The sequence below is a fragment of the Anas acuta genome, chromosome W (assembly GCF_963932015.1).
Source record: "Anas acuta chromosome W, bAnaAcu1.1, whole genome shotgun sequence".
Lineage (NCBI taxonomy): Eukaryota > Metazoa > Chordata > Aves > Anseriformes > Anatidae > Anas > Anas acuta.
In genome coordinates, this window is record NC_089016.1 from 26,114,022 (window position 1) to 26,127,552 (window position 13,531).

General features: G+C 49.5%; 1 pseudogene; it reads right to left on the reverse strand.

The window, feature by feature from the left end:
• Nucleotides 1-13,531, reverse strand: part of LOC137846938 (nucleolar protein 6-like) — a 41,483-nt pseudogene that overhangs the window by 11,235 nt on the left and 16,717 nt on the right.

Genomic DNA, 13,531 nt, shown 5'->3' on the forward strand with positions numbered 1-13,531 from the left:
GTGACACCCATCTACAAGAAGGGCCGGAGGACTGACCTGGGAAACTACAGGCCTGTCAGTTTGACCTCAGTGCCAGGGAAGCTCATGGAGCAGATTCTCTTGAGAGTCATCACATGGCACTTGCAGGGCAAGCAGGCGATCAGGCCCAGTCAGCATGGGTTTATGAAAGGCAAGTCCTGCTTGACGAACCTGATCTCCTTCTATGACAAAATGACGCTCTGGGTGGATGAGGGAAAGGCTGTGGATGTGGTCTACCTTGACTTCAGCAAGGCTTTTGACACCGTCTCCCAGAGCATTCTCCTCAAGAAACTGGCTGCTCTTGGTTTGGACTGGTGCACGCTTCGTTGGGTTAGAAACTGGCTGGATAGCCGGGCCCAAAGAGTCGTGGTAAATGGAATCAAGTCCAGTTGGAGGCCAGTCACTAGTGGCGTTCCCCAGGGCTCGGTGCTGAGGCCGGTCCTCTTTAATATCTTCATCGATGATCTGGATGAGGGCATTGAGTGCACCCTCAGTAAGTTTGCAGATGACACCAAGTTAGGTGCGTGTGTTGATCTGCTCGAGGGTAGGAAGGCTCTGCAGGAGGATCTGGATAGGCTGCACCGATGGGCTGAGGTCAACTGTATGAAGTTCAACAAGGCCAAGTGCCGGGCCCTCCACCTGGGGCGCAATAACCCCAAGCAGAGCTACAGGCTGGGAGATGAGTGGTTGGAGAGCTGCCAGGCAGAGAAGGACCTGGGAGTGATGGTTGATAGTCGGCTGAATATGAGCCAGCAGTGTGCTCAGGTGGCCAAGAAGGCCAACAGCATCCTGGCTTGCATAAGAAACAGTGTGGCCAGCAGGGCTAGGGAGGTGATCGTCCCCCTCTACTTGGCTGTGGTGAGGCCGCACCTCGAGTACTGTGTTCAGTTTTGGGCCCCTCGCTACAAGAAGGACATCGAGGTGCTTGAGCGAGTCCAGAGAAGTGCGACGAAGCTGGTGAGGGGCCTGGAGAACAAGTCCTACGAGGAGCGGCTGAGGGAGCTGGGCTTGTTCAGTCTGGAGAAAAGGAGGCTCAGGGGCGACCTTATCGCTCTCTACAGGTACCTTAAAGGAGGCTGTAGAGAGGTGGGGGTTGGTCTATTCTCCCATGTGCCTGGTGACAGGACGAGGGGGAATGGGCAAAAGTTGCGCCAGGGGAGTTTTAGGTTGGATGTTAAGAAGAACTTCTTTACCGAAAGGGTTGTTAGACATTGGAACAGGCGGAGTCACCATCCCTGGAAGTCTTTAAAAGACGTTTAGATGTAGAGCTTAGCGATATGGTTTAGTGGGGACTGTTAGTGTTAGGTCAGAGGTTGGACTCGATAATCTTGAGGTCTCTTCCAACCTAGAAATTCTGTGATTCTGTGATAGGAGGGTAGAAGACAATCTGCATTAAAAACAAAAAAAAAAAACAAAAAAAAAAAACAAGACTGGTGCTATATAATATAGGGCACAGGCAATCAGGAGAGGTAAGACAGGTTTCCCAAGTCAATATTTGTATTTCATCCTCTTCTCCTTAATGCAGTAAGATCAAAGCTGTAACGAGGACATTGTCAAGAGCAAGGTGGCAGCGCCTGTGGCCATCTCCTGATGGGTAGGATACATGCTCCCTGCACCAGCAAAGTGCACCTGACTGCTGCAGCCCAAGTGTCCAGCAAGCTAAGCCCTCTGCCAAGGGGGTTGCTCCCTACCCACAGCAGACACCCAGCATGCAGGACTGCCTTTTCTACCCCACTGGGTTCCCAGGTCTGCAGAAAAAGCTATCTGGTGTCCCTGTGACTAAGGGACAGTCCCTAGAGAAGGGCTTTCTGGGGGGGGGCAAGGTTCCTTCTAGCTACAATCACAGGCCCTGAAAAGGAGGGAGTCAAAGAAAACCCCAAGGAACACAAGGAGCTGCAGGACAGCAGGACAGTCCCATCTGTCCAATGATTGTCCCAAAGGGCAGCAGCATCTTCCAGCGAGCAGAGGATGAGAACAGGCCCCATTAGCGGAAGAGAACAATCCCAGACACAAATATTTGGGCAGGAGGGATCTAGCATTCTAGATGCAATCGTATTAGAGTGGAAAACGTAAAACTGCCTGTACATTTTTGTGGAGTAAATGACATGGGAACACAAACAGAGCCACTGGACACTGCTCTCAGCATAGCGCTGTCAGAAAACCCACTGCTTGGGGCTGGCTTATAGCCAGGCCAGGGAACACACACGAACAACACCAGTGACCAGAATCAAATCCCAGCTCTAATCCACCCAGAGCTGCCTTTCCACCCAGATGAAGCCCATGGCTTATTGTATCCCTGTGAGAGCACAGACACAGAGCTCACAAACCCATCTCTGCATCCACATAAGAGGCACATCCCCAAGTGATCCAAATATAAAAAGAAGTGAGAAAAAAACAGCGTTGGAACACACTGGTAGACATGCGAGAAGCAACTCCAAGTTGCCTTTGAAAGCTTTCTCTCCTCCTCCCAGCCCCACATTTTGCTTACAAAAAGGATAGCACCTCAGGAAACACCGAGCCAAGTTTATCCCTAAGGAAAATGAAGGACAGCTGTACAAGACAGAGGGACAGTGTTATAAATGGCTCAGGATTCAAATTAGGATTAAATAAAAAATAGGATTTATTAGAAGAATATAAAGGAATAGAGGTAAGCAAACAGCGCTGGGTGCACCGGGAGTCTCCGCTCCACCAGGACGCACACCAGTTACATCAAGCAGCTGATTTTTATGCTCCTAGACTAATACATATTCATTACTACTTCTAAAAAAAATAGATTATTATAATTAGCTTCCGGGGTCCAGTCCCTCCTACTGAAGCATGCGCATCAGTCTCCTCTGGGGGTCTCTAGGGGTCTTTCATGCTGAAGGCTCGTAGTCTTCCTCTCACCTTTGTACTCACTCGGCACAATTCCAAGTTTATAGAACACTTTCTGCAGGTCTTGTCTCCCAACCGTCCTTCAGCTTCTTTTTCCTTCCTCTTAATCTCTTGGCCCCCTGGCCAGATACCAAAGATCCACATAGTATCCCATAACAGTCACTAGATGTTATCAGTTGTTCTGAAACTCCCAGACATCAAACACAAACAGCTTTCTTATTTGACGCTTCACGAGTAATTAAAACATTCTTCCCCAGCCATTCACAGACACATCTATAGCAGTGTTAAGTTAATCTCGAAGAAGACAGGAAAAAAGGCTGTAACTGTTAGAAATAGAAGTCCGGAATAACAAAAGCAAACAGGTTCATAAATTTAAGGAGTGTTTTCTGAAGACGTGATAAATTGACTAGAATGAGGGGGAGACTGGGACACACTGCATCTGTGGTTCAAGAATTAAATTGCCAGTGCAGGACCCAGAGGCAGACAGGATTCAAACAGAATTGTTCTTTATGGACACGAATTGTTAAAACATTCCTCACAATCCCTTATCTTCTTTTTAATATCCCCAATTCGTGTCTCTTCTGTTATTAATAATTGGATTTCATCAGTTTGTTCTTGGAGGGTCCAATTCTTAAGCATCATAATTGACATATTCCCTTCCTTTTTTAATGAAGTTATTACCAATGTACTATTTATCACCCGGTGTATTAATAATGTAAGACAAGGTATCATACAAGGCATAAACAATAACATCTTTACACCACATAGCAATAAAAATAACACTCTTTTAACCCATGGTCCACCAGGCAGCCATGAAAATAAATCCCATTCCATATCCTTCCAGGTTTGTGTTTGCTCACTCACCTCCCCCCCCTCCTTCTCTGGGATGGGAGAGAGAAATGGGAAAGTGAAGCCTGTGAGTTAAAAACAAGAAGATAATAACAATAATAATAATAACAATAATGATGATAATAGTACTACTAGTAATAATGTGTACGAAACAAGTGATGCACAATGCAATTGCTCACCACCTGCTGTCCGATGCCCAACCTAACCCCGAGCAGTCCGGCCCTCCTCCCAGCCTGCCTGCTAGCAGGACAGTGAGAAGCTGAATTTGGCTTGGTCCTCGGCTTGGTGTAAGCACTGCTCTGTAACAATTAAAAACAATTAAAACATCAGCATATTATTAACATTCTTCTCATCCTAAACCAGAACATAACATTCTATCAGCTACTAGGAAGAAACACCCTTTTTATCAATCTTTAAACAGCAATTGCTAAAGCTAAATTTTCCACAGACTTCTCCTTCTTGTGCTAGTAAATAATCCAAAGCTAGGCAATTTTGATACAAAGCAGTTCTCATCATTTATAACATCGCCAATCAAATATGAGTGGCCTGGAGGCAGCAATAGTGTCCATCAGCAACTGTGTTGCTCCCCCTCGAATCCCGCCCTCCGAAATAGCCTGCATCAACTGCATCAACAATTTATAGTCTATAGGCTCCCAGCCTCTCCCTTGTCCCTGCATAAGAACTGGATATGTGCTCGGTCCCACTGAAGGGACCCCTTCAGGTTGTAATTGAAGTCCTTTTCAAACGCACTCCCGTGCCACTGCGTTCCAACCCCCACACCGACTCGCCCTCTCCCACTCCTTTGACTGAGCCTCAGCGGCTGCTGCCGCGTTGCCCATCTGTATCTGCATTTTTGTAAACCCTTTCAACAACCGCTCCATACACTCCTGCAAATCCTCCAACTGTTTCTCCACTCTTTCTTGCTGTTTTCACATCAAGACTGCCTGTCCTGATAAGGGCGACTCCCTCTGCCCTCCTCGAGGATACTCTTTCTTGCCTTTGATTCCGTCCCCGATCCTCCACTCCCTCTTCCAAAGGCGCCGTCGGCTCCGCGCAGGGCGGAGGCAACGGCATATTTGTCCCTGGCATAGACGCGGAAAGGCCGGAGGGAGGCAGCGGAGGCAAGGAAAACACTGGAGTAGAGGCAGAACTCCCCCCCAGAAGGCGCCTCACGCACCGGGAATCTGATCATCGTGTTCCCCACCATCGTCCACCACCCACCCTGACCTTCTTCCATGGTTTTACTCGCAGGTAGGGAAACCTTAAAGACAGGGGCGCACCAAGGCGCCCCACAGTCCTCTACGGGGGGCCCGTCTTCCCCCGAATCCTTCCCTGCTCCCTTCTCCCTATCACTAGTGTCCTCCATCTGCGTCCCTCCCCCCCCCCCCCCCGGCCGCCGCTATTTTGTCGGCCGCCGAATTTTCCAACGGTGCACTCGATGACTCTACCTTCACCTCCTGACCCTGCCTACATTCCTCTGACCCTTGCAACATTCCCGCCGCCAACTGCCATACAGAGCGCTGCTCCCTCGCCTGCTTAAAGGTCTCGAGGATCTTCCCAAAAGCAGGAATCAACTCCAGAGCCTCCTTATTCCCATTACAAGCCGCTGCCCAAAGTTCCTCCCCCACCTTTTCTAGTGTTCGCCGTTCCAGACACTTGGACAGTGAATCAGCAAATCCCCACCGTTGCATCCACTGGAGCAACGGACGAATCTCCTTCCCCCTGTGGGAATATAAATGTTGTTTTTGCAGAGTTACATTGTTTAGAAGGAAGGAATGTGGTATTGAGATATGCTTGCAGTGATAAGAAAGCTCAACAAACAACCTTGTAAAATGCAGACAACCAGACTCCTTAGAGCAATTAGGAGAAAATCAGGGTGTTAAGTCAGATAAGTGAAGAAATATTGCCACTTTAAACAGTAAAAGTGTCAAAAGAAATTTGAAATTTAACAGGCCAGCAACTGAAGGCCATGCATTGTCTGTGAAGCATCAGATCGATTGTGAACCTGGATTACTCACCCAGGGGGGAAACAGGGGAGGGTCCTGTCATCAAAAAGTATATAAACTGTATTTTGGAACTAGTAGGCGCGCTCTCCTGCTTGTGGGGCGCCCACCATTGCAATCGCGAATAAATTACTACTTCACTGAGAAGTAGTTATTGGCTACGGAGTGTTTCTCACAATATTAATAAAGAAGGGGGAGATGTGGGACTGTGGCCATAGGGGTTGTCAAGCCCCATGGTTGATGATAACATCAGACTCTTAAGGATGAGGCCATCAGGAATGTAAAAGAGTTTAGAGGGAACAAAGAACGGTTTTTCAGGAGACGCCATGCAGTCTTGGATTGCTTGTTCTCCAGCCATTAAGGCTTGGAAGTTGCTGGGTGTTTGCTGTTGCTGGGCAAAATTGTTTGACCAATTAAAAGTTGTTTTTGAAAAGGACTACTGTGGGGTGAAGGGTATAAGAGGGGAGCCTGTCTTCAAGATAAAAAAAGGCATCATGATACAATGAAAAATGAATGAATAGGGACAGGCTAGCAGAACGGAGACCAGGACAGGAACAGGCACATTGATTGCCTCATGAGGATAGGTTCGGCCAAACTCAGCAAACTGCTCAACGAAGCTCGTACAGAAAGTCACTGGAAATAGGCACACCAGAGCTTGACGTGGTTATAAGGCATTTTGCTCTTTTTGTCTTCATATATGTGAAAATATTGTCCCATTCATTTTCCTGTTTGCTTCTGCCGCCTACCCTCCATTTCATTTACCCTCATCAACATCATGTCTTTCCTATAGTATAAAATATGTATATATACATGTTTCTCTCATATCCACTGATTAAGGAGGCATTGGGGAGGCAAGGACAATCCCCAGACAAGGACTGTATATCTCGAAACAAGACACTGGAACTCATGATAAGGAAGCGGCAGACGGACAGAGAAACAAATGTAAGGACTATAAATCTCAAAACTGGACATTGGAATTCATTATAAAGATACAACAAATGGAAGAATTAGCAACAACCAGTGCTTGCAATTAAGAAACCTGGCCAGATATCAGGGGCTTGCATAGTTTCCCATTCAGAAGCCATAACAGTTACTAGTTGTTAGCAGTTGTTCTGAAACCCCCAGACATCAGAGCCTTCAAAGAAAGAACATACAAATAGCTCTCTATTGACACTTCAAGTGTTGTTAAAACATTCCTCACAGGCCATTCACAGGGACACTCCAGTCACATCTATAGCAGTGATAAATCAACCACAAAGAAGGCAAAAAGGCTGTAACTGTTAGGAATAAGAGTTCGGAATAACAAAAGCAAATAGGCTCATGGATTTGAGGAATATTTCTGAAGATTTGATAAATTGACTATAATGAGGGGGAGACTGGGACACTGGGAGGAAAGGGAAGAAACCACATCTGTGGAAGAATTAAATTGCCAGTGCAGGACCCAGAGACAGACAGAACTGCTCTCTATTGACACGAATTGTTAAAATATTCCTTTGCAAGGTACAAGAACTATATACATTAACCACTCTGTTTTTCTTAGACTTGTGGTTATACAAGGGTATGTAAGACAGAAGGTCACATTCCTCATACCATGTGGCCCTAGCATTGTTCCATACTGACATGAATCAGATGAACATATATCACAACCAGATAGATCTGTCATAAAACAAGCTCCCACAACTTTTAGTTCTCCATAAGAGTTTGCAGTGAGCCTTTTCTTCCTTTCAACCCCAGCCTGGGTACTTCCCAGCACATTTTAAACTAGGGGCAGGATATTTACTCTTTTTTTCTCATCTGCTAAACAGAAAGGGTACCAATACACAACTGCTTGTATCTCCCCAGCTCTCAGCACGCTGCCAGCTTGCAAAACATGCCAGCCTGAGAGCAGGCCAGAGGCTGCGGGACACAATCCCTCTGCATCCAGAACCAGGGCATGCTATGAAGGTGGCTGAAGCCCAGGAAGGTTTAGAGATAGCAAGCCCAGCAGCACAGCCACCTTTTATCCCTTCCCACCATGCCTTGGCCCTGCTCTGCTGCCATACAGAGCTGGATGAACCTGGGGTTGAGCCCTACCACCAGCTCTGTGGGGAAAGCAGTGGGTGGCACTCACCAAGCCCTCAAGAACAGGCCTCTGCAGCAGAGGGGCAAGCACCAGCAAATGCTGCAAGTAGCTGGGAGAGAAGCAGGAGGAGCATCAGCTCTGCACTTGCTCTGATCTTGCACTTCCCTCTGCATCTGCTGATGATAAATTTTAGAGACAAGATGCAGGGCTGGGTGGACCTTGGCTCTGAACTCATCCAGGTGCTCTCACGTGGGCCCAGACACAGCTCAAGGTGCAGTTGCTGAGCTTAACAAGGGCTGGGAGCTCACATCAGAAGCTAATGAAAGGAGTTTGCACCTGAAGAGTCTTCTGCTTTGCTTTTTAAGTGGAAAAAGTTCTTTGGCCAAAAACACTTCCTGTTTTGTTCATTAAGAAAAAATGGAGTGCATAAAAATCTGTTTCCAAAACCCATTCTCCCAAACTCACAAAAAAGAGAAAGTTGGAGAAGTGCTGAAACCCACAGAAACAACTGCTTCCTCCATGAGCCTGCCTGCACTCCCAAGCAGCTTTTCCTTCTTTTATTAATCAGTTTTAAACACTGTAGCTGTTGCCATCCCTCCCACCCACCCTAGCACCCCAACAAAGCTAAAACAATCCTGTGGTCTCTCCTGGCTCCCAGGAAGATAGAGCATGTACCTGAAAGGCAATCAGCAGACAAAATAATAAGAGTGTAGGGCCACAGGTCCACTTGGATGCGCCAAAATGTTCCTTTGGGAAACAGAGACTTTTACCAGGAAATCCTCAAAGCTCAAGAGGTAACAAACAGTAGAGGACTATAGCCCTTTTTCCTTGCATGTCTCACAGCTGGAAACCAGCAGATAGCCCCTGTGATGTAGGCTGCTCAGTGGGGCTCTCAAAGCCACAACCCAACTCCAAAGCCAGGTTAAACACAGCAGAAGAGGAAATGAGTAGGAAAGTCTCCATGTTCAACACAGAAGCCTGGAAGTACTCACATATCCAAAAACCCCAGAGCCAGGGGCTGACCAAAGGAGGGCTCAGCACCCTCACAACCACAGCTCTCCCACAGCCCCAGCCCACATGCTGCCCGCTCACCTGTGAGGCTGGAATTCAAGTTGATGATGAAAGGGTTGTTGTTCCAGTCAAAGGTCGCCAGCAAGTTGAGGAAGCACAGGAACCCCACACCTAGGGAGAGTTGCAGACAAGACAAAACAGTTTGATACCAGCATTTGCTCCCCCATCCTGGATCCTCAGCAGAAACAGGGTTTGGGAGCGACTTAGCAATGCCCGGGCAACGCACAGCCCAGAAAGGGATGCTCAAGGTGAGAATGAGGTGCTTCCCCTTCTCCAGGGCCCTGAGGGGCGTCTTCCCCCCCTTGTTCCTTCCTCTCCATGCAAAAGAAACCAGCAGAAATTAAGACACTGTCCCTACATCTCCCAAAACATGGAGAGGTGGGAACAGAGCAAGAGTGAACAAGAAACAGGGCTGCTCCCATCTCCAGGGCAGCTTTGTACGATGCTGGCCTGTTGCAGGAAGAACGGCTGAAATCATGACATACCCCAATAAGGTCAGATCATGCTCTTTATTACCCGAATAGCCTGATTCTTATAGCAATCTAGCAGGGGCAGAGAGCACCTAACACAAGATTATTGGTCAAAAGCACTCAGAAACAACTATAAGAAGACAACCCCCTCGTGATTAGCAGTCACATAGATCTCGTCCTTGAAGGAAGTGCCAGCTGCTATCAACAATATTTTTAATTCCTCAATCGGGCAATAAGGGAATATCGTTATGGCAACTCCTCGTAGTCATCCTGGTAGCTTGGTTTGCTCAGCTGCAGCAAGCCATGGGATCTTTGCTGTTTCAAAAATTCCTCAACAATTCCCCCTTTTGCCGAGGCGATCGGCTCCAGGGCAGACGCATTCTGCAGCGGAGCGGGGGATCGGGCCAGGCAGGGCTAATTTTCCGGCATCGAGCCTACTTCAGGGAGCCGCCAGGACCCGGCAGCCCTCGTGAGGGAGGCTGACGAGGCGAAGGCGGAGCCAGCAGCGCCCCCTCCCCAGCCGTTCAAAAGCAGCCCCTAGGGAGCGCGGCGAACAGGACGGGCAAACAGGGCGTGGCGCGTCAGTTAGCGCAGGCAGGGCGAGCAGGAAGGGCGGAGAGCAACCGCCTGCCCACACGAACACCTCTTAACGACAGCCGTTAGCTAGGCGATAATGGTCTCCACCAGGCACGGTGCGCTCTCCAGGAGGTCGGTACACACCCAGACCGAGTACCCGTTAAAGAATGCAGCGGTTCAGGTCACCGGATGCAGGGAGTGTCAGAGCCTGCTGCTGCCATCGGCGGGAGGCAGAGACACTGCGTGCGTGAGGTGCGAGCAGGTGGATGACCTGATCCGCATGGTGGCGGAGCTCAAGGAGGAGGTGGAAAGGTTGAGGGCCATCAGGGAGTGTGAGCGGGAGATAGACTTGTGGAGTAACTCCCTGCAGGGCCTCAAGGAGAGGTATCGAGGTGAGACACCCCAAATGGGGGTGGACCCCCTGCCCTGTCGCCGTCGGGCAGAGGGAGGGGATCTGGGAGTTGAGGAGGAATGGAAACAAGTCCCTGCTCGACATGGCAGGCGATGCCCTCCCCTTCCGGCCCCACCTTCCCAGGTGCCCTTACACAACAGGTTTGAGGCCCTGGAGCTCAACAGACCAGTAGCTGAGGAAGAGGTAGCAAGTGTTCCCAGGAGGATGCCTAGGGCGAGGAGGTCGACTCCACGCCTCAGGACTGCCTCCATCAAGAAAGACAGGAGGGTTATTGTTGTTGGAGACTCTATTCTTAGGGGAACAGAGGGCCCTATTTGTTGGCCTGACCCTACCCGTAGGGAAGTCTGCTGCCTCCCTGGGGCTCAGGTGAGAGACTTTGCCAAGAAAGTCAAGCGCCTGGTACGGCCCACTGACTACTACCTGCTACTGGTCTTTCAGGCTGGTAGCGATGAAGTTGCAACGAGAAGTCCGAAGGCAATCAAAAGAGACTTTAGGGATTTGGGGCGACTACTTAGAGGATCAGGGGCGCAGGTTGTGTTTGCCTCTGTCCTTCCGATAGGGGGGATCGAAGCTGAAAGGTGCGCTGTTCACATAAACTCGTGACTTCGAGACTGGTGTGACCGGCAGAACTTTGGGTTCTTTGATCACGGGAAGGTCTATGCTACACCGGGCCTGATGGCACCGGATGGGATGCGCCTCTCTTGGAGAGGGGTAAGGATCTTTGGTCAGGAGTTGGCAGGGCTGATAGATAGGGCTTTAAACTAGAGTCGAAGGGGGAAGGGGCTAAAACCAGGCACGCCGGTGAAGACTTAAGGGATGGTACGCTAGAATCAGAGGGGCTGTGTGCCAGTGAGGTCCTTCGGTTAGATCCACAAGGTGCTGAGTGTAAGGAGACGCACCTGAAATGCTTCTACACGAACACACACAGCATGAGGAATAAAATGGATGAGCTAGAAGTACTGGCCCAGTCCCACAACTACGACATCATCGGCATAAGCGAAACCTGGTGGGATGAGTCCTGTGACTGGGGTGTTGCGATAGATGGTTACAGGCTCTTCAGGAGGGACAGGCAGGGTAGGCGAGGTGGTGGGGTGGCGATGTATGTGAAGCAGGGGCTGGACTGTGTGGAACTCCAGGTCGGCGATGGCAAAGTTGAGAGCCTCTGGGTAAGGATCAAGGGACGAACGAATAAAGGGGATGTCGTTGTGGGAGTCTATTACAGACCGCCTGGCCAGGAAGATAGCGCCGATAAATTATTCTTTACAGAACTAAGAGAGGCCTCGAGATTAACTCCCCTTGTCCTTATGGGGGACTTCAACTTGCCAGACGTTAACTGGGAGTGCCACACGGCTGACACGAGCAAGTCCAGGAGGTTCATGAAGCACCTAGATGATAACTTCTTGGCGCATGTGCTAAGGGAGCCAACTAGGAAAGGTGCCCTCCTAGACCTGTTGCTAGAAAACAGAGAGGGTCTGGTGGGAGATGTGGTGATTGGTGGCCGCCTCGGTCATAGTGACCATGAAGTGGTTGAGTTCAAAATTTACGGTGACAGAAGGAAAAGTGCCACCAAAACCTCATCCCTAGATATGGGGAAAGCGGACTTCAGGCTGCTCAGGGAACTAGTCAGCAAGGTCCCCTGGGAAACTGCTCTTGAAGGCCTTGATGTCCACCAGTGCTGGTCATTCTTTAAGCAATGCCTCCTAGAAGCACAAGATCAGGCAATTCCTAAATATCGCAAGGCAGGCAGGCAGGGCAGGAGGCCGGCGTGGCTGACCAGGAACATTCTAATGGAGATTAGGCGGAAACAGAGAGTGTCTCGCTACTGGAAGGAGGGCCAGGTGTCATGGAAAGAATACAGGGGTGCTGTTCGTGTTTGTAGGAAGAAAATTCGTGTGGCTAAAGCACACCTAGAGTTGAAGCTGGCTGTGTCTGTGAGAGAAAATAAAAAGGGTTTTTTTAGATATGTGAATGGAAAAAGGAGAACTAAAGAATACATAGGGCCGCTCCTTGATAGGGAAGGTCTCCTCACAGACAATGACATAGGCAAAGCAGAGACGCTTAACGCCTTCTTTGCCTCTGTCTTCAATGCCGATGATGGGCTTCGGGACCCAGGGTGCCCTGAGCTGGAGGACCGGGACGGTGGGGATGACAAACTCCCAACCGACCCTGAACGTGTGCGGGATTTGCTACTCCACCTGGATCCCTACAAGTCCATGGGTCCGGATGGGATTCATCCCCGGGTGCTGAAAGCGCTTGTGGACGTCATCGCGGAACCTCTCTCAATTATTTTTCAACGATCCTGGGAGTCTGGAGAGGTCCCGGTAGGCTGGAAGCTGGCAAATGTTGTGCCGATTTTCAAGAAGGGTCAGAAAGAGGACCCTAGCAATTACAGGCCTGTCAGTCTCACGTCAGTGCCTGGTAAAATCATGGAGAAGATGGTTCTCGAACTTATTGAGGCACACCTGGGGGACAAAGCAGTCATTGGTCCCAGCCAGCATGGGTTTGTGAAGGGTAGGTCCTGCCTAACTAACCTGATTTCCTTTTATGATAAGATCACCCGTATGGTGGACCAAGGGAAACCAGCTGATGTGATTTTTTTGGACTTCAGCAAGGCTTTTGACACGGTTTCCCATAGGATCCTACTGGACAAAATGTCCACCATACAGCTAAATAAAAACATCATACGATGGGTGAGCAATTGGCTAATGGGCAGGGCCCAAAGGGTTATGGTAAATGGGGCTGCGTCAGGCTGGCGGGCGGTCACTAGTGGGGTCCCTCAAGGCTCCATTTTAGGACCGGTACTTTTCAATATTTTTATAAACGATCTGGATGTAGGAATAGAAGGTATTTTGAGCAAGTTTGCTGATGACACCAAACTTGGAGGAGTTGTGGACTCTGTTGAGGGTGGAAAGGCCTTGCAGAGGGATCTGGATAGGTTGGAGAGCTGGGCGATCACCAACTGCATGAAGTTCAATAAGAGCAAGTGCCGGGTCCTGCACCTGGGACGGGGAAACCCTGGCTGCACGTACAGACTGGGCGATGAGACGCTGGAGAGCAGCCTAGAAGAGAGGGATCTGGGGGTCGTGGTAGACAGCAAGTTGAATATGAGCCAGCAGTGTGCCCTGGCAGCCAGGAGGGCCAACCGTGTCCTGGGGTGCATCAAGCACGGCATTGCTAGTAGGTCGAGGGAGGTGAT